The sequence below is a fragment of the Oncorhynchus keta genome, unplaced genomic scaffold, assembly GCF_023373465.1.
Source record: "Oncorhynchus keta strain PuntledgeMale-10-30-2019 unplaced genomic scaffold, Oket_V2 Un_contig_3469_pilon_pilon, whole genome shotgun sequence".
Lineage (NCBI taxonomy): Eukaryota > Metazoa > Chordata > Actinopteri > Salmoniformes > Salmonidae > Oncorhynchus > Oncorhynchus keta.
This window is the reverse complement of record NW_026287272.1, coordinates 1-20,000: the sequence shown is the minus strand read 5'-3', so window position 1 is coordinate 20,000 and position 20,000 is coordinate 1. Positions and strand designations below refer to the sequence as shown.

At 48.1% G+C, this 20,000-nt stretch overlaps 1 pseudogene; it reads right to left on the bottom strand.

Annotated features, from left to right (window-relative positions):
* Nucleotides 1–19,766, bottom strand: part of LOC118378857 (attractin-like) — a 34,994-nt pseudogene extending 15,228 nt beyond the window's left edge.
* Nucleotides 19,767–20,000: the final 234 nt, after the last annotated feature.

Sequence of the window (20,000 nt, the reverse complement as noted above, 5' to 3'; positions counted from 1 at the left end):
TACAACGACACAGAGTTACACATGGAGTAAAACAAACATACAGTCAATAATACAGTAGAAACAAGTCTATATACAATGTGAGCAAATGAGGTGAGAAGGGAGGTAAAGGCAAAAAGGCCATGGTGGCAAAGTAAATACAATATAGCAATTAAACACTGGAATGGTAGATGTGCAGAAGATGAATGAGCAAGTAGAGATACTGGGGTGCAAAGGAGCAAAATAAATAAATAAATACCAGTATGGGGATGAGGTAGGTAGATAGATGGGCTGTTTACAGATGGGCTAAGTACAGGTGCAGTGATTTGTGAGCTGCTCTGACAGCTGGTGCTTAAAGTTAGTGAGGGAGATGTGAGCTACCAGCTTCAGAGATTTTTGTAGTTCGTTCCAGTCATTGGGAGCAGAGAACTGGAAGGAGAGGCGGCCAAAGAAAGAATTGGTTTTGGGGGTGACTAGAGAGATATACCTGCTGGAGCGTGTGCTACAGGTGGGAGATGCTATGGTGACCAGCGAGCTGAGATAAGGGAGGACTTTACCTAGCAGGGTCTTGTAGATGACATGGAGCCAGTGGGTTTGGCGACGAGTATGAAGTGAGGGCCAGCCAACGAGAGTGTACAGGTTGCAGTGGTGGATAGTATATGGGGCTTTGGTGACAAAACAGATGGTACAGTGATAGACTGCATCCAGTTTGCTGAGTAGTGTGTTGGAGGCTATTTTATAGATGACATCACCGAAGTCGAGATTGGTAGGATGGTCAGTTTACGAGGGTATGTTTGGCAGTATGAGTGAAGGATGCTTTGTTTGTGAAATAGGAAGCCAATTCTAGATTTAATTTTGGATTGGAGATGCCTTTAAACAGGTCAACATTCACAAGGCCGAAGGGCCATTACCAGGTCTTGTACTCTGACCAACAGGCAAGTGTCTTCACTGCTATTTTCAATCTCTCCCAGACCCAGTCTGTAACAGCTACATGTTTCAAGCAGACCACCACAGTCCCAAGAACACGAAGGTAACCTGCCTAAATGACTTCCGACCCGTAGCAGTCATGAAGTGATATGAAAGGCTGGACATGGATCACATCAACACCATTATCCCAGAAACCCTAGGGCCTAGACCCACTCCAACTCGCATACCGCCCCAACATATCCACAGATGATGCAATCTCAATTCACACCACACTGCCCTTTCCCACCTGGACAAAAGGAACACCTACCTGAGAATGCTATTCATTGACTACAGCTCAGCGTTCAACCCCATAGTGCCCTCAAAGCTCATCACTAAGCTAAGGATCCTGGGACTAAACACCTCCCTCTGCAACTGGATCCTGGACTTCCTGGGACGGGCCGCCCCCAGGTGGTGAGGGTTGGTAGCAACACATCTGCCATGCTGATCCTCAACACTGGAGCTCCCCAGGGTGCGTGCTCAGTCCACTCCTCTACTCCCTGTTCATCCATGACTGCACGGCCAGGCACGACTCAAACACCATCATTAATTTTGCTGATGACACAACAGTGGTAGGCCTGATCACCGACAATGACGAGACAGCCTATAGAGAGGAGGTCAGAGACCGTGTGGTGCCAGAATAACAACTTATCCCTCAAAGTGATCAAGACAAAGGAGATGATATATATATATATATATATATATCAACTTCTCAGACATCTGCGTCCTCTCCTTCACTGTCAAAACTAAGCAAATAATTATGTTGCAATTATCATTTTGGAACAACTCCAGGCAATATCCCAAATACAGGTGTGCTGCGTATAGCGTCATACCCAAGAAGACTCGAGGTTGTAATCGCTGCTTCAACATAATACTGAGTAAAGAGTTTGAGTACTGAGTTTGCTTTGTCATAATGTGTAGATTGATTAGGGGGGAGAAACTATTTAATACATTTTAGAATAAGTCATTTGAAAAAGTCAAGGGGTCTGAATACATTCTGAGTGCACTGTATATCATGGTATGTTTTCATATACAGGATCAAGTTGATAATTTCATAACAAGGAATCACTTTTACTACTCGCACTGCTTTGTCGAAGAAGAGAAGCATGAAAATGATGTGGATCATCTCAGTCATCAGTCATTCAACCCAATTGAACCTTTATGGAAGATTCTGGAACGGCACCTGAGACCATAAAGAAAACACCAAATAATGGAATTTCTTGTAGATTTTGTAGAAAATGTTGTTGCATCAATGAATTGAAGTGGTTCAACGCCCTATTAAGATACTTTATGTTGGCGGTTCCTTTAATTTCGGCAGTTACCTCATTTACACACATGCAACACACACACTTCAGCTCACAGCTCATGAGCTCCATCAGCAGCAGATTTAATTTGGGACGAATGTGTTTATGTGACAAATGGTATTGCATCTCACCGAATCTGATCGATTCGTTCCTCTAATCAAACCGAATCTGATCGATTCGTTCCTCTAATCAAACCGAATCTGATCGATTCGTTCCTCTAATCAAACCGAATCATTGAGAACTAAAACGTATTGTTCCTGTGTCAAATCGGAGCCTATGTACCAGTCAAAAAGTTCGAACTAATTCAAGGGTTTTCCTTTATTTTTCTTATTTTCTACATTGTATCCGAACTCCTCTCTTGGCATGTCCAGCCCACTCATTATCTCAGCCAATCACGGCTAGTGGGAAGGTTGCTGACTTTTTCTGTGGCTAAACAAACTAGGCCGGAATTTACTCGCATTTACAAGTTTGTTATTAAGGCAAAATAAAGTTCACATGTCCCAGAAGGCATTTCTGAAAGAAAAATAATAATAATATTAAAAAAGGGAAAAAAACGACTGAATTTGACTTGTGACACACGAGGTTTCCTGAATCATTTTCAAGTGATACAACATTTCATATTTTGCGGTAATTGTGTTTTTGTCATAGTTCTCTCTTTGGGACCGGAAATCTCTTCATTTGCTTAACTACTAGCCAGGTAGCGAACCCTGTTGTTTTATGGCAGACCAAGCTATTTTTTAAAACACATTTTGTTGACTGTCGATCCCGTTTAAATGTAGCTAGCGAGCTGACGTTAACTAAAATATATGGTTAACATCATAAACAACTTATCCTGGCACCGCCACCTCCTGATGCTAACGTTACTCTCCGTTACTCTCAGCTCACTGCAATGCTTTGGAAAATCTATCAACTAAAATGTGCAAAAACAGATTCGCCCCCGGTCGAAAAGACCATCTCACCTTGTCGTTGCTAAATCCACTAGACAAAGTTAGCTAGTTGTTTCCAAACACACCGGAAGTACCTCAAACAGCAGTTCAAAAGGTCTATAGGGCCATTATGGTTATAAGGCCTTAATAAAATACCAGGAAGAGCAGGGTTTATTTTCTCTTGATAAGGGAGGTAGTAAACTGTATGATGGTAAGTGGGGGTAAGTTAGAGGTTCGTTAGATAGACAGGTTACCTACATGTTCTGGTTCCACAGGAGGCCAAGGCGGTCTGCTCATCCAGGAATCCGGGGTTCGAGTCCCAAGGCAGGCAGGTCCCTAAGGTAGCATTCCAGAGGCAGTGAACTCCCAGCCAGGTTGCTGCACAGACGGCAGCGCTGGGAGCGCTGGAGCAGCTGGCTGGCGTATACATCAGAATGTCACTCAGCAGGAGACTGTTAAATCCCCCGAACACGTACATTACACTGGAGGAGAGAGGGGAAAAAGGAGAGTGAGAGAGAGAAAGAGAGAGAGGGGAAAAAGAAGAGTGAGAGAGAGAAAGAGAGAGAGCGTGCGAGAGGGCTGTGGAGTAAGACAGGGATGCAGCTTGAGCCCCACCCTCTTCAACATATATATCAACTAACTGGCGAGGGCACTAGAATATAAAAAAATATATATATGCCATTTAGCAGCAGTCCGCAGCACCCGGCCTCACCCTACTAGAATCTGAAGTCAAATGTCTACTGTTTGCTGATGATCTGGTACGTCTGTCACCAACCAAGGAGGGCCTACAGCATCACCTAGATATTCTGCACAGATTCTGCCAGACCTGGGCCCTGACAGTAAATCTCAGTAAGACCAAAATAATGGTGTTCCAAAAAAGGTCCAGACGCCAGGACCACAAATACAAATTCCATCTCGACACCGTTGCCCTCGAGCACACAAAACAACGATACATATCTTGGCCTAAACATCAGCGCCACAGGTAACTTCCACAAAGCTGTGAACGATCTGAGAGAAGACAAGAAGGACATTCTACACCATCAAAAGGAACATAAAATTCGACATCCCAATTAGGATCTGGCTAAAAATACTTGAATCAGTCATAGAGCCCATTGCCCTTTATGGTTGTGAGGTCTGAGGTCCGCTCACCAACCAAGAATTCACTAAATGAGACAAACACCAAATTGAGACTCTGCATACAGATTTCTGCAAAAATATCCTCCGTGTACAACGTAGAACACCAAATAATGCATGCAGAGCAGAATTAGGCTGATACCCACTAATTATCAAAATCCAGAAAAGAGCCATTAAATTCTACAACCACCTAAAAGGAAGCGATTCCCAAACCTTCCATAACAAAGCCATCACCTACAGAGATGAACCTGGAGAAGAGTCCCTTAAGCAAGCTGGTCCTGGGGCTCTGTCCACAAACACAAACAGATCCCACAGAGCCCCAGGACAGCAACACAATTAGACCGAACCAAATCATGAGAAAACAAAAAGATAATCACTTCACACATTAGAAAGAATGAAGAAAAACAACAACACTGGGGCCCCTCAGGGGTGCGTGCTCAGCCTCCTCCTGTACTCCCTGTTCACCCACGACTGCGTGGCCACGCACGCCTCCAACTCAATCATCAACTTTGCTGACGACACATCAGTTGTAGGCCTGATTACAAACAACGACGAGACAGGGAGAATGTGCCCTGGCAGAGTGGTGCCAGGAAAATAACCTCTTACTCAACAAAACTAAGGGGCCGATCGTGGACTACAGGAGACAGCAGAGACAGCAGGCCCCCATCAACTAGGAACATTAGCGTTTCGCTGCACCCAACATAACACCTGCTAACTGTGTACGCGACCAATCAAATGTTATTCGAAATCCTCTATATGTCCTACTTCCTGTGTGATGTCTTCCTGACAGTCCCCTGACAGAGGTCACAGTCACCAGCCCTGGAGGTGGGGGGGGGCAGTCACCCCCGGCTGATCTGAGGAGGGGAATGAGAGGGGACAGGATGATGTCCTGCCTAATCTGAGGAGGATGAGAGGGGACAGGTTGATGTCCTGCCTAATCTGAGGAGGAGGATGTCCCAGTTTACTGTACAAAGATTGTCCCAGTTTACTGTCCATCGCCTGTCCCAGTTTACTGTCCATCGCCTGTCCCAGTTTACTGTCCATCGCCTGTCCCAGTTTACTGTCCATCGCCTGTCCCAGTTTACTGTCCATCGCCTGTCCCAGTTTACTGTCCCTCGCCTGGACCAGTTTACTGTCCATCGCCTCTCCCAGTTTACTGTCCCCACCTGTCCCAGTTTACTGTCCATCACCTCTCCCAGTTTACTGTCCACACCTGTCCCAGTTTACTGTCCCTCGCCTGGACCAGTTTACTGTCCCTCGCCTGGACCAGTTTACTGTCCATCGCCTCTCCCAGTTTACTGTCCCCACCTGTCCCAGTTTACTGTCCCTCGCCTGGACCAGTTTACTGTCCATCGCCTCTCCCAGTTTACTGTCCCCACCTGTCCCAGTTTACTGTCCATCACCTCTCCCAGTTTACTGTCCATCGCCTGTCCCAGTTTACTGTCCATCGCCTGTCCCAGTTTACTGTCCATCGCCTGTCCCAGTTTACTGTCCATCGCCTGGACCAGTTTACTGTCCCTCGCCTGGACCAGTTTACTGTCCATTGCCTGTCCCAGTTTACTGTCCCTCGCCTGGACCAGTTTACTGTCCCTCGCCTGTCCCAGTTTACTGTCTCTCGCCTGGACCAGTTTACTGTCCATTGCCTGTCCCAGTTTACTGTCCATCGCCTGTCCCAGTTTACTGTCCCTCGCCTGTCCCAGTTTACTGTCCATTGCCTGTCCCAGTTTACTGTCCATCGCCTGTCCCAGTTTACTGTCCATCGCCTGTCCCAGTTTACTGTCCCTCGCCTGGACCAGTTTACTGTTCATTGCCTGTCCCAGTTTACTGTACAACAATTGTCCCAGTTTACTGTACAACACCTGTCCCTCTGTCCCAATAGAACGTGTCTCTGTACCTGACCAATCAGAGGGTGTTTCCGTACCTGTCACTGTAGATGGCTGTGTGTCCGGCGGTTGACATCATGGTGGAGGTCTGGTCTGGACAGCACTGACCACTCATCACATGCTGAAGAGGAGAGGGGACGAGTTACACATTTTTATCTGTTGCTAAATCTGGACAATGAGAACATTCTAGAAAAGAAAGAGAAAACAGACAGGGAAAACTAAAGTAGCAGAATGTATTGATGTAGCTACCCTCTGTGGTAGTAGAGGTAGTAGCAGAATGTATTGATGTAGCTACCCTCTGTGGTAGTAGCAGAATGTATTGATGTAGCTACCCTCTGCGGTAGTAGATGTAGGATAATGTATTGATGTAGCTACCCTCTATGGTAGTAGAGGTAGTAGCAGAATGTATTGATGTAGCTACCCTCTGCGGTAGTAGATGTAGGATAATGTATTGATGTAGCTACCCTCTGTGGTAGTAGAGGTAGGATAATGTATTGATGTAGCTACCCTCTGTGGTAGTAGATGTAGGATAATGTATTGATGTAGCTACCCTCTGTGGTAGTAGAGGTAGGATAATGTATTGATGTAGCTACCCTCTGTGGTAGTAGATGTAGGATAATGTATTGATGTAGCTACCATCTGTGGTAGTAGCAGAATGTATTGATGTAGCTACCCTCTGTGGTAGTAGATGTAGGATAATGTATTGATGTAGCTACCCTCTGCGGTAGTAGATGTAGGATAATGTATTGATGTAGCTACCCTCTGTGGTAGTAGATGTAGGATAATGTATTGATGTAGCTACCCTCTGTGGTAGTAGATTTAGGATAATGTATTGATGTTGCTACCCTCTGTGGTAGTAGATGTAGGATAATGTATTGATGATACTGTTGTGGGTACACCACTCCCTCTGTGGTAGTAGAGGTAGGATAATGTATTATATATATAGGTAGGTAGGATAATGTCTCTCTGTTGTGGGTACACCACTCCCTCTGTGGTAGTAGAGGTAGGATAATGTATTATATATATAGGTAGGTAGGATAATGTCTCTCTAATGTGGGTACACCACTCCCTCTGTGGTAGTAGAGGTAGGATAATGTATATATATAGGTAGGATAATGTATTATATATATAGGTAGGTAGGATAATGTCTCTCTGTTGTGGGTACACCACTCCCTCTGGTGGTAGTAGAGGTAGGATAATGTATTATATATATAGGTAGGATAATGTATTATATATATAGGTAGGTAGGATAATGTATTATATATATAGGTAGGATAATGTATTATATATATAGGTAGGTATGATAATGTCTCTCTGTTGTGGGTACACCACTCCCTCTGTGGTAGTAGAGGTAGGATAATGTATTATATAGGTAGGTAGGATAATGTCTCTCTGTTGTGGGTACACCACTCCCTCTGGTGGTCCTGACTGCTAACAGCAGATTGACGATCAGTTCTGAACTAACGTCAGGAGAAGAAACAGTCTTAAATCGTCCGTTACAATAAACAGGCCTTTAATCGTATTTTCGAATGACTTCAGCTCGTTAAGAAGGAACCATTAGTCCTCAGAGCAAGTCAGTCAGTCGCTGCCGTAATTACACTACATTGAGAACCCATTCTTCCGAGAGGGTTCTCCTTGATTATCTCCACAGCTGTGTACATCCCACCCCAAAGCCGACAGCAAAAAAAGCTCTCAAAGATCTTCGCTCGACCCTGAACAACATGGGGACCACATTCCCAGAGGTTGTGTTCATTGTTGCGGGGACTTTAACAAAAGTAATTTGAGAACCATGCTCCCAAACTTTTATCAACACAGCGACTGTCTAACTCAGGGTTGGACACAAGGCTCTAATGATCGCAGATTACAAAAAGGAAAGCCAGCCACATCACCAACGCCGCCATACCGGCTAAATTAAAGACATTTTTTTCTCAAGAATCGAACACAATGACCCTGATCTGCTGAGGAGACAACACAATGACCCTGATCTGCTGAGGAGACAACACAATGACTCTGATCTGCTGAGGAGACAACACAATGACCCGATCTGCTGAGGAGACAACACAATGACCCTGATCTGCTGAGGAGACAACACAATGACCCTGATCTGCTGAGGAGACAACACAATGACCCTGATCTGCTGAGGAGACAACACAATGACCCTGATCTGCTGAGGAGACAACACAATGACCCTGATCTGCTGAGGAGACAACACAATGACCCTGATCTGCTGAGGAGACAACACAATGACCCTGATCTGCTGAGGAGACAACACAATGACCCTGATCTGCAGAGGAGACAACACAATGACCCTGATCTGCAGAGGAGACAACACAATGACCCTGATCTGCTGAGGAGACAACACAATGACTCTGATCTGCTGAGGAGACAACACAATGACCCTGATCTGCTGAGGAGACAACACAATGACCCTGATCTGCTGAGGAGACAACACAATGACTCTGATCTGCTGAGGAGACAACACAATGACCCTGATCTGCTGAGGAGACAACACAATGACCCTGATCTGCTGAGGAGACAACACAATGACCCTGATCTGCTGAGGAGACAACACAATGACCCTGATCTGCTGAGGAGACAACACAATGACTCTGATCTGCTGAGGAGACAACACAATGACCCTGATCTGCTGAGGAGACAACACAATGACCCTGATCTGCTGAGGAGACAACACAATGACTCTGATCTGCTGAGGAGACAACACAATGACCCCGATCTGCTGAGGAGACAACACAATGACCCTGATCTGCTGAGGAGACAACACAATGACTCTGATCTGCTGAGGAGACAACACAATGACCCTGATCTGCTGAGGAGACAACACAATGACCCTGATCTGCTGAGGAGACAACACAATGACCCTGATCTGCTGAGAGACAACACAATGACCCTGATCTGCTGAGGAGACAACACAATGACCCTGATCTGCTGAGGAGACAACACAATGACCTGATCTGCAGAGGAGACAACACAATGACTCTGATCTGCTGAGGAGACAACACAATGACCCTGATCTGCAGAGGAGACAACACAATGACCCTGATCTGCTGAGGAGACAACACAATGACTCTGATCTGCTGAGGAGACAACACAATGACTCTGATCTGCTGAGGAGACAACACAATGACTCTGATCTGCTGAGGAGACAACACAATGACTCTGATCTGCTGAGGAGACAACACAATGACTCTGATCTGCTGAGGAGACAACACAATGACCCTGATCTGCTGAGGAGACAACACAATGACCCTGATCTGCAGAGGAGACAACACAATGACCCTGATCTGCTGAGGAGACAACACAATGACCCTGATCTGCTGAGGAGACAACACAATGACCCTGATCTGCTGAGGAGACAACACAATGACCCTGATCTGCAGAGGAGACAACACAATGACTCTGATCTGCTGAGGAGACAACACAATGACCCTGATCTGCAGAGGAGACAACACAATGACCCTGATCTGCTGAGGAGACAACACAATGACTCTGATCTGCTGAGGAGACAACACAATGACTCTGATCTGCAGAGGAGACAACACAATGACCCTGATCTGCTGAGGAGACAACACAATGACTCTGATCTGCTGAGGAGACAACACAATGACTCTGATCTGCTGAGGAGACAACACAATGACTCTGATCTGCTGAGGAGACAACACAATGACTCTGATCTGCTGAGGAGACAACACAATGACTCTGATCTGCTGAGGAGACAACACAATGACCCTGATCTGCTGAGGAGACAACACAATGACCCTGATCTGCAGAGGAGACAACACAATGACCCTGATCTGCTGAGGAGACAACACAATGACCCTGATCTGCTGAGGAGACAACGTTGGCAACACTCTCAGTCTCCACTGAGGACGTCTGAAAGTCATTTATACCCTCACAATGCTGCCGTCCCCAGACGGCATTCCTAGCTTTGCCCTCAGAGCATGTGCAGACCAGCTGGCTGTTGTGTTCTGACATTCTCAATCTCACCCTATAGCCCAGGCCGTTGTCCCCACCTGCTTCAGGAGGTCCACCATCGTCCCCTGCCCGTGAAAGGGAAAGAAACTGAACTGAAATGACTACTGACCAGTAACACTCACTTCCTTCATCATCAAGTGCTTCAAGAGGCTAGTCAAAGACCACATCACCTCCCTCCGACACACTCCACCCTCTCCACCCGCCTACCGCCTTGACAGATCCACGGACGACGCAATCGCCATGGCACCACTGCCCTCACCCACCTGGACAAAAGGAATGCTTTGCGTGAGGACGCTGTTCATCGACTACAGCACGACCTTCAATACCATAGTGTCCTATTAGCTCATTACAAAGCTCACAGCCCTGGGCCTGATCTCCTCCCTACGCAACGGAGGGGAGGGGAAGAGGATCAACCGTAATTTAAGTCAAATTGTATTTGTAACGTGTGCCGAATACAATGGGTGTAAACTTACCCTGAAATGGCTTGTTTACGGCGCTGCACAACGATGTGGAGTCAAAATAAATACCTATAAAAATACGAGACTTGTGTGCTATTCTATGCACTACCCATAAGGCTCTGGTCAAAAGTAGTGTGTTATATAGGGAATAGGGTGCCATTTGGTCCGGCAGCCATCTTAGCTCCTTTCAAGAGATCAGTCTCTGCTGTTCTTTTAATGAACTAACTAACTTTAAACTGACATAAAATATAGGTGTTGTTATGAATGTTTATGAGTGGTAATGATGCTGTTCTACCCAAACAAATGAAGTATCTATGAATGTTTATGAGTGTCATAAGAATGTTATAAGCAGTCATAAGGCTGTCGTAAGGCAGTCACGTACCCAGGTCATAGGCCATGAAGTCGGAGGAGAAGCACTTGGCTCCGTGGCTCATGGACGTGTCGTTGTGAGTGTTTCCTCCAAACACCAGCATGGTTCCGCTAACGATGACCGCCGTGTGGAGGTACCGGAAGAACCCGCTGTCCTTTAGAACCGTCCTGGAGAACATCAGCAGGACACAAACAAATCAGTAGTGGTCTAAAGTAGTGCCCTATTTCCTATGGGTCCTGGTCTAAAGTAGTGCCCTATTCCCTATGGGTCCTGGTCTAAAGTAGTGCCCTATTTCCTATGGGTTCTGGTCTAAAGTACTGCCCTATTCCCTATGGGTCCTGGTTTAAAGTAGTGCCCTATTCATTATGGGTCCTGGTCTACAGTAGTGCCCTATTCCCTATGGGTCCTGGTCTAAAGTAGTGCCCTATTCCCTATGGGTCCTGGTCTACAGTAGTGCCCTATTCCCTATGGGTCCTGGTTTAAAGTAGTGCCCTATTCCCTATGGGTCCTGGTCTACAGTAGTGCCCTATTCCCTATGGGTCCTGGTTTAAAGTAGTGCCCTATTCCCTATGGGTCCTGGTCTAAAGTAGTGCCCTATTCCCTATGGGTCCTGGTCTACAGTAGTGCCCTATTCCCTATGGGTCCTGGTCTAAAGTAGTGCCCTATTCCCTATGGGTCCTGGTCTAAAGTAGTGCCCTATTCCCTATGGGTCCTGGTCTACAGTAGTGCCCTATTCCCTATGGGTCCTGGTTTAAAGTAGTGCCCTATGGGTCCTGGTCTACAGTAGTGCCCTATTCCCCTATGGGTCCTGGTCTAAAGTAGTGCCCTATTCCCTATGGGTCCTGGTCTACAGTAGTGCCCTATTCCCTATGGGTCCTGGTCTACAGTAGTGCCCTATTCCCTATGGGTCCTGGTCTACAGTAGTGCCCTATTCCCTATGGGTCCTGGTCTAAAGTAGTGCCCTATTCCCTATGGGTCCTGGTCTAAAGTAGTGCCCTATTCCCTATGGGTCCTGGTCTAAAATAGTGCCCTATTCCCTATGGGTCCTGGTCTAAAGTAGTGCCCTATTCCCTATGGGTCCTGGTCTAAAGTAGTGCCCTATTCCCTATGGGTCCTGGTCTACAGTAGAGCCCTATGCCCTATGGGTCCTGGTCTAGAGTAGTGCCCTATTCCCTATGGGTCCTGGTCTAAAATAGTGCCCTATTCCCTATGGGTCCTGGTCTAAAGTAGTGCCCTATTCCCTATGGGTCCTGGTCTAAAGTAGTGCCCTATTCCCTATGGGTCCTGGTCTACAGTAGTGCCCTATTCCCTATGGGTCCTGGTCTAAAGTAGTGCCCTATTCCCTATGGGTCCTGGTCTAAAGTAGTGCCCTATTCCCTATGGGTCCTGGTCTACAGTAGTGCCCTATTCCCTATGGGTCCTGGTCTAAAGTAGTGCCCTATTCCCTATGGGTCCTGGTCTACAGTAGTGCCCTATTCCCTATGGGTCCTGGTTTAAAGTAGTGCCCTATTCCCTATGGGTCCTGGTCTAAAGTAGTGCCCTATTCCCTATGGGTCCTGGTCTACAGTAGTGCCCTATTCCCTATGGGTCCTGGTCTACAGTAGTGCCCTATTCCCTATGGGTCCTGGTCTACAGTAGTGCCCTATTCCCTATGGGTCCTGGTTTAAAGTAGTGCCCTATTCCCTATGGGTCCTGGTCTACAGTAGTGCCCTAGTCCCTATGGGTCCTGGTCTAAAGTAGTGCCCTATTCCCTATGGGTCCTGGTCTAAAGTAGTGCCCTATTCCCTATGGGTCCTGGTCTACAGTAGTGCCCTATTCCCCTATGGTCCTGGTCTAAAGTAGTGCCCTATTCCCTATGGGTCCTGGTCTAAAGTAGTGCCCTATTCCCTATGGGTCCTGGTCTAAAGTAGTGCCCTATTCCCTATGGGTCCTGGTCTAAAGTAGTGCCCTATTCCCTATGGGTCCTGGTCTAAAGTAGTGCCCTATTTCCTATGGGTCCTGGTCTAAAGTAGTGCCCTATTCCCTATGGGTCCTGGTCTAAAGTAGTGCCCTATTCCCTATGGGTCCTGGTCTAAAGTAGTGCCCTATTCCCTATGGGTCCTGGTCTACAGTAGTGCCCTATTCCCTATGGGTCCTGGTCTAAAGTAGTGCCCTATTCCCTATGGGTCCTGGTCTAAAGTAGTGCCCTATTCCCTATGGGTCCTGGTCTACAGTAGTGCCCTATTCCCTCCTGGTCTACAGTAGAGCCCTATTCCCATGGGTCCTGGTCTACAGTAGTGCCCTATTCCCTATGGGTCCTGGTCTACAGTAGTGCCCTATTCCCTATGGGTCCTGGTCTAAAGTAGTGCCCTATTCCCTATGGGTCCTGGTCTAAAGTAGTGCCCTATTCCCTATGGGTCCTGGTCTACAGTAGTGCCCTATTCCCTATGGGTCCTGGTCTAAAGTAGTGCCCTATTCCCTATGGGTCCTGGTCTAAAGTAGTGCCCTATTCCCTATGGGTCCTGGTCTAGAGTAGTGCCCTATTCCCTATGGGTCCTGGTCTACAGTAGTGCCCTATTCCCTATGGGTCCTGGTCTACAGTAGAGCCCTATTCCCTATGGGTCCTGGTCTAAAGTAGTGCCCTATTCCCTATGGGTCCTGGTCTACAGTAGTGCCCTATTCCCTATGGGTCCTGGTCTAGAGTAGTGCCCTATTCCCTATGGGTCCTGGTCTAGAGTAGTGCCCTATTCCCTATGGGTCCTGGTCTACAGTAGTGCCCTATTCCCTATGGGTCCTGGTCTAGAGTAGTGCCCTATTCCCTATGGGTCCTGGTCTACAGTAGTGCCCTATTCCCTATGGGTCCTGGTCTAGAGTAGTGCCCTATTCCCTATGGGTCCTGGTCTAAAGTAGTGCCCTATTCCCTATGGGTCCTGGTCTAAAGTAGTGCCCTATTCCCTATGGGTCCTGGTCTAAAGTAGTGCCCTATTCCCTATGGGTCCTGGTCTAAAGTAGTGCCCTATTCCCTATGGGTCCTGGTCTAAAGTAGTGCCCTATTCCCTATGGGTCCTGGTCTAAAGTAGTGCCCTATTCCCTATGGGTCCTGGTCTAAAGTAGTGCCCTATTCCCTATGGGTCCTGGTCTACAGTAGTGCCCTATTCCCTATGGGTCCTGGTCTACAGTAGTGCCCTATTCCCTATGGGTCCTGGTCTACAGTAGTGCCCTATTTCCTATGGGTCCTGGTCTACAGTAGTGCCCTATTCCCTATGGGTCCTGGTCTACAGTAGTGCCCTATTCCCTATGGGTCCTGGTCTAAAGTAGTGCCCTATTCCCTATGGGTCCTGGTCTAAAGTAGTGCCCTATTCCCTATGGGTCCTGGTCTACAGTAGTGCCCTATTCCCTATGGGTCCTGGTCTAAAGTAGTGCCCTATTCCCTATGGGTCCTGGTCTAAAGTAGTGCCCTATTCCCTATGGGTCCTGGTCTAAAGTAGTGCCCTATTCCCCTATGGGTCCTGGTCTAAAGTAGTGCCCTATTCCCTATGGGTCCTGGTCTACAGTAGTGCCCTATTCCCTATGGGTCCTGGTCTAAAAAGTAGTGCCCTATTCCCTATGGGTCCTGGTCTACAGTAGTGCCCTATTCCCTATGGGTCCTGGTCTACAGTAGTGCCCTATTCCCTATGGGTCCTGGTCTACAGTAGTGCCCTATTCCCTATGGGTCCTGGTCTAAAGTAGTGCCCTATTCCCTATGGGTCCTGGTCTAAAGTAGTGCCCTATTCCCCTATGGGTCCTGGTCTAAAGTAGTGCCCTATTCCCTATGGGTCCTGGTCTAAAAGTAGTGCCCTATTCCCTATGGGTCCTGGTCTACAGTAGTGCCCTATTCCCTATGGGTCCTGGTCTAAAGTAGTGCCCTATTCCCTATGCGGGGTCCTGGTCTAAGTAGTGCCCTATTCCCTATGGGTCCTGGTCTACAGTAGTGCCCTATTCCCTATGGGTCCTGGTCTACAGTAGTGCCCTATTCCCTATGGGTCCTGGTCTACAGTAGTGCCCTATTCCCTATGGGTCCTGGTCTACAGTAGTGCCCTATTCCCTATGGGTCCTGGTCTAAAGTAGTGCCCTATTCCCTATGGGTCCTGGTCTACAGTAGTGCCCTATTCCCTATGGGTCCTGGTCTAAAGTAGTGCCCTATTCCCTATGGGTCCTGGTCTACAGTAGTGCCCTATTCCCTATGGGTCCTGGTCTACAGTAGTGCCCTATTCCCTATGGGTCCTGGTCTACAGTAGTGCCCTATTCCCTATGGGTCCTGGTCTAAAGTAGTGCCCTATGCCCTATGGGTCCTGGTCTACAGTAGTGCCCTATTCCCTATGGGTCCTGGTCTACAGTAGTGCCCTATTCCCTATGGGTCCTGGTCTAAAGTAGTGCCCTATGCCCTATGGGTCCTGGTCTACAGTAGTGCCCTATGCCCTATGGGTCCTGGTCTAAAGTAGTGCCCTATTCCCTATGGGTCCTGGTCTACAGTAGTGCCCTATTCCCTATGGGTCCTGGTCTAAAGTAGTGCCCTATTCCCTATGGGTCCTGGTCTACAGTAGTGCCCTATTCCCTATGGGTCCTGGTCTAAAGTAGTGCCCTATGCCCTATGGGTCCTGGTCTAAAGTAGTGCCCTATTCCCTATGGGTCCTGGTCTACAGTAGTGCCCTATTCCCTATGGGTCCTGGTCTAAAGTAGTGCCCTATTCCCTATGGGTCCTGGTCTACAGTAGTGCCCTATTCCCTATGGGTCCTGGTCTACAGTAGAGCCCTATTCCCTATGGGTCCTGGTCTAAAGTAGTGCCCTATGCCCTATGGGTCCTGGTCTAAAAAGTAGTGCCCTATTCCCTATGGGTCCTGGTCTACAGTAGAGCCCTATTCCCTAGGGTCCTGGTCTACAGTAGTGCCCTATTCCCTATGGGTCCTGGTCTAAAGTAGTGCCCTATTCCCTATGGGTCCTGGTCTACAGTAGTGCCCTATTCCCTATGGGTCCTGGTCTAAAGTAGTGCCCTATTCCCTATGGGTCCTGGTCTAGAGTAGTGCCCTATTCCCTATGGGTCCTGGTCTAAAGTAGTGCCCCTATTCCCTATGGGTCCTGGTCTACAGTAGTGCCCTATTCCCTATGGGTCCTGGTCTAAAGTAGTGCCTATTCCCTATGGGTCCTGGTCTAAAGTAGTGCCCTATTCCCTATGGGTCCTGGTCTAAAAGTAGTGCCCTATTCCCTATGGGTCCTGGTCTACAGTAGTCCCCTATGGGTCCTGGTCTAAGTAGTGCCCTATTCCCTATGGGTCCTGGTCTACAGTAGTGCCCTATTCCCTATGGGTCCTGGTCTAAAGTAGTGCCCTATTCCCTATGGGTCCTGGTCTAAAGTAGTGCCCTATTCCCTATGGGTCCTGGTCTAAAGTAGTGCCCTATTCCCTATGGGTCCTGGTCTAAAGTAGTGCCCTATTCCCTATGGGTCCTGGTCTAAAATAGTGCCCTATTCCCTATGGGTCCTGGTCTAAAGTAGTGCCCTATTTCCTATGGGTCCTGGTCTAAAGTAGTGCCCTATTCCCTATGGGTCCTGGTCTAAAAGTAGTGCCCTATTCCCTATGGGTCCTGGTCTAAAGTAGTGCCCTATTTCCTATGGGTCCTGGTCTAAAGTAGTGCCCTATTCCCTATGGGTCCTGGTCTAAAGTAGTGCCCTATTCCCTATTGGTCCTGGTCTAAAGTAGTGCCCTATTCCCTATGGGTCCTAGTCTAAAGTAGTGCCCTATTCCCTATGGGTCCTGGTCTAAAGTAGTGCCCTATTCCCATGGGTCCTGGTCTACAGTAGTGCCCTATTCCCCCTATGGGTCCTAGTCTAAAGTAGTGCCCTATTCCCTATGGGTCCTGGTCTAAAGTAGTGCCCTATTCCCTATGGGTCCTGGTCTACAGTAGTGCCCTATTCCCTATGGGTCCTGGTCTAAAGTAGTGCCCTATTCCCTATGGGTCCTGGTCTAAAGTAGTGCCCTATTTCCTATGGGTCCTGGTCTAAAGTAGTGCCCTATTCCCTATAGGTCCTGGTTTAAAGTAGTGCCCTATTCCCTATGGGTCCTGGTCTAAAGTAGTGCCCCCGGCTCCCTATGGGTCCTGGTCTAAAGTAGTGCCCTATTTCCTATGGGGCCTGGTCTAAAGTAGTGCTATTCCCTATGGGTCCTGGTCTAAAGTAGTGCCCTATTTCCTATGGGTCCTGGTCTAAAGTAGTGCCCTATTTCCCTATGGGTCCTGGTCTAAAGTAGTGCCCTATTTCTATGGGTCCTGGTCTACAGTAGTGCCCTATTTCCTATGGGTCCTGGTCTAAAGTAGTGCCCTATTCCCTATGGGTCCTGGTCTAAAGTAGTGCCCTATTCCCTATGGGTCCTGGTCTAAAAAGTAGTGCCCTATTCCCTATGGGTCCTGGTCTAAAGTAGTGCCCTATTCCCTATGGGTCCTGGTCTAAAATAGTGCCCTATTCCCTATGGGTCCTGGTCTAAAGTAGTGCCCTACTTCCTATGGGTCCTGGTCTAAAGTAGTGCCCTATTCCCTATGGGTCCTGGTCTAAAGTAGTGCCCTATTCCCTATGGGTCCTGGTCTAAAGTAGTGCCCTATTTCCTATGGGTCCTGGTCTAAAGTAGTGCCCTATTCCCTATGGGTCCTGGTCTAAAGTAGTGCCCTATTCCCTATTGGTCCTGGTCTAAAGTAGTGCCCTATTTCCTATGGGTCCTGGTTTACAGTAGTGCCCTATTCCCTATGGGCCCTGGTCTAAAGTAGTGCCCTATTTCCTACGGGTCCTGGTCTAAAGTAGTGCCCTATTCCCTATGGGTCCTGGTCTAAAGTAGTGCCCTATTCCCTATGGGTCCTGGTCTAAAGTAGTGCCTCTATTCCCTATGGGTCCTGGTCTAAAGTAGTGCCCTATTCCCTATGGGTTCTGGTCTAAAATAGAGCCCCTATTCCCTATGGGTCCTGGTTAAAGTAGTGACCTATTTCCTATGGGTCCTGGTCTAAAGTAGTGCCCTATTCCTATGGGTCCTAGTCTAAAGTAGTGCCCTATTCCCTATGGGTCCTGGTCTAAAGTAGCCCTATTCCCTATGGGTCCTGGTCTACAGTAGTGCCCTATTCCCTATGGGTCCTAGTCTAAAGTAGTGCCCTATTCCCTATGGGTCCTGGTCTAAAGTAGTGCCCTATTCCCTATGGGTCCTGGTCTACAGTAGTGCCCTATTCCCTATGGGTCCTGGTCTAAAGTAGTGCCCTATTCTATGGGTCCTGGTCTAGCAGTAGTGCCCTATTTCCTATGGGTCCTGGTCTAAAGTAGTGCCCTATTCCCTATAGGTCCTGGTTTAAAGTAGTGCCCTATTCCCTATGGGTCCTGGTCTAAAGTAGTGCCCTATTCCCTATGGGTCCTGGTCTAAAGTAGTGCCCTATTTCCTATGGGTCCTGGTCTAAAGTAGTGCCCTATTCCCTATGGGTCCTGGTCTAAAGTAGTGCCCTATTTCCTATGGGTCCTGGTCTACAGTAGTGCCCTATTTCCTATGGGTCCTGGTCTAAAGTAGTGCCCTATTTCCTATGGGTCCTGGTCTACAGTAGTGCCCTATTTCCCTGGGTCCTGGTCTAAAGTAGTGCCCTATTCCCTATGGGTCCTGGTCTACAGTAGTGCCCTATTCCCTATGGGTCCTGGTCTAAAGTCGTGCCCTATTCCCTATGGGTCCTGGTCTAAAGTCGGGGCCCTATTCCCTATGGGTCCTGGTCTAAAGAGTGCCCTATTCCCTATGGGTCCTGGTCTAAAGTAGTGCCCTATTCCCTTTGGGTCCTGGTCTAAAGTAGTGCCCTATTCCCTTTGGGTCCTGGTCTAAAGTAGTGCCCTATTCCCTATCGGTTCTGGTCTAAAGTAGTGCCCTATTCCCTTTGGGTCCTGGTCTAAAGTAGTGCCCTATTCCCTATGGGTCCTGGTCTAAAGTAGTGCCCTATTCCCTATGGGTCCTGGTCTACAGTAGTGCCCTATTCCCTATGGGTCCTGGTCTAAAGTAGTGCCCTATTCCCTATGGGTCCTGGTCTAAAGTAGTGCCCTATTCCCACAGTCCTGGTCTACAGTAGTGCCCTATTCCTATGGGCCCTGGGTCTACAGTAGTGCCCTATTCCCTATGGGTCCTGGTCTACAGTAGTGCCCTATTCCCTATGGGCCCTGGTCTACAGTAGTGCCCTATTCCCTATGGGACCTGGTCTAAAGTAGTGCCCTATTCCCTATTCCCTCTGCTCTACTCTCCAGGCTCTACCCTCCAGGCTCTACTCTGCTCTACCCTCCAGGCTCTACTCTGCTCTACCCTCCAGGGTCTGCCCTCCAGGCTCTACTCTGCTCTCGTCTCCAGGCTCTACCCTCCAGGCTCTCCTCTGCTCTACCATCCAGGCTCTACCCTCCAGGCTCTCCTCTGCTCTACCATCCAGGCTCTACCATCCAGGCTCTACTCTGCTCTACTCTCCAGGTCTCCAGTCTCCAGGCTCTACACTCCAGGCTCTCATTTCTGCTCTGCCCTCCAGGCTCTAGCGGACTCCAGGCTCTACACCCAGGCTCTACTCACCATCGGCTGCGGTCCACGCCGTACTTGTACAGGTCTCCAGACAGCCGTACTTGTTAGCGCTGAAGGCCTTGTACCCTCCGTGGATGTAGATGGCCCGGGAGGAGGGTCAAAACACACTGCTGTGGGCCGTGACACCTCCCTGCACCAGGGCTCCATCTGTAACCACGGCACGCCATGTGTCTCCTAGCTGAGCAGAACAGAGGGGTTAGGGTCGGGACACAGACCAGTCCTCAATAATAGGTAATATAATATATTTCCCGAGCGCGCTCCCCACTTAATCACGAGCAACAGTTTATATACAGATCATGACGCTATTTCTTTCATTGATTTAACAGAATCCAGAGTATAAGTTTTACTTAGTTACAGTTCCATTTTTAAAATGATTTGTTCAGCCATTTAATCATAATTTTCCCAACAGGTC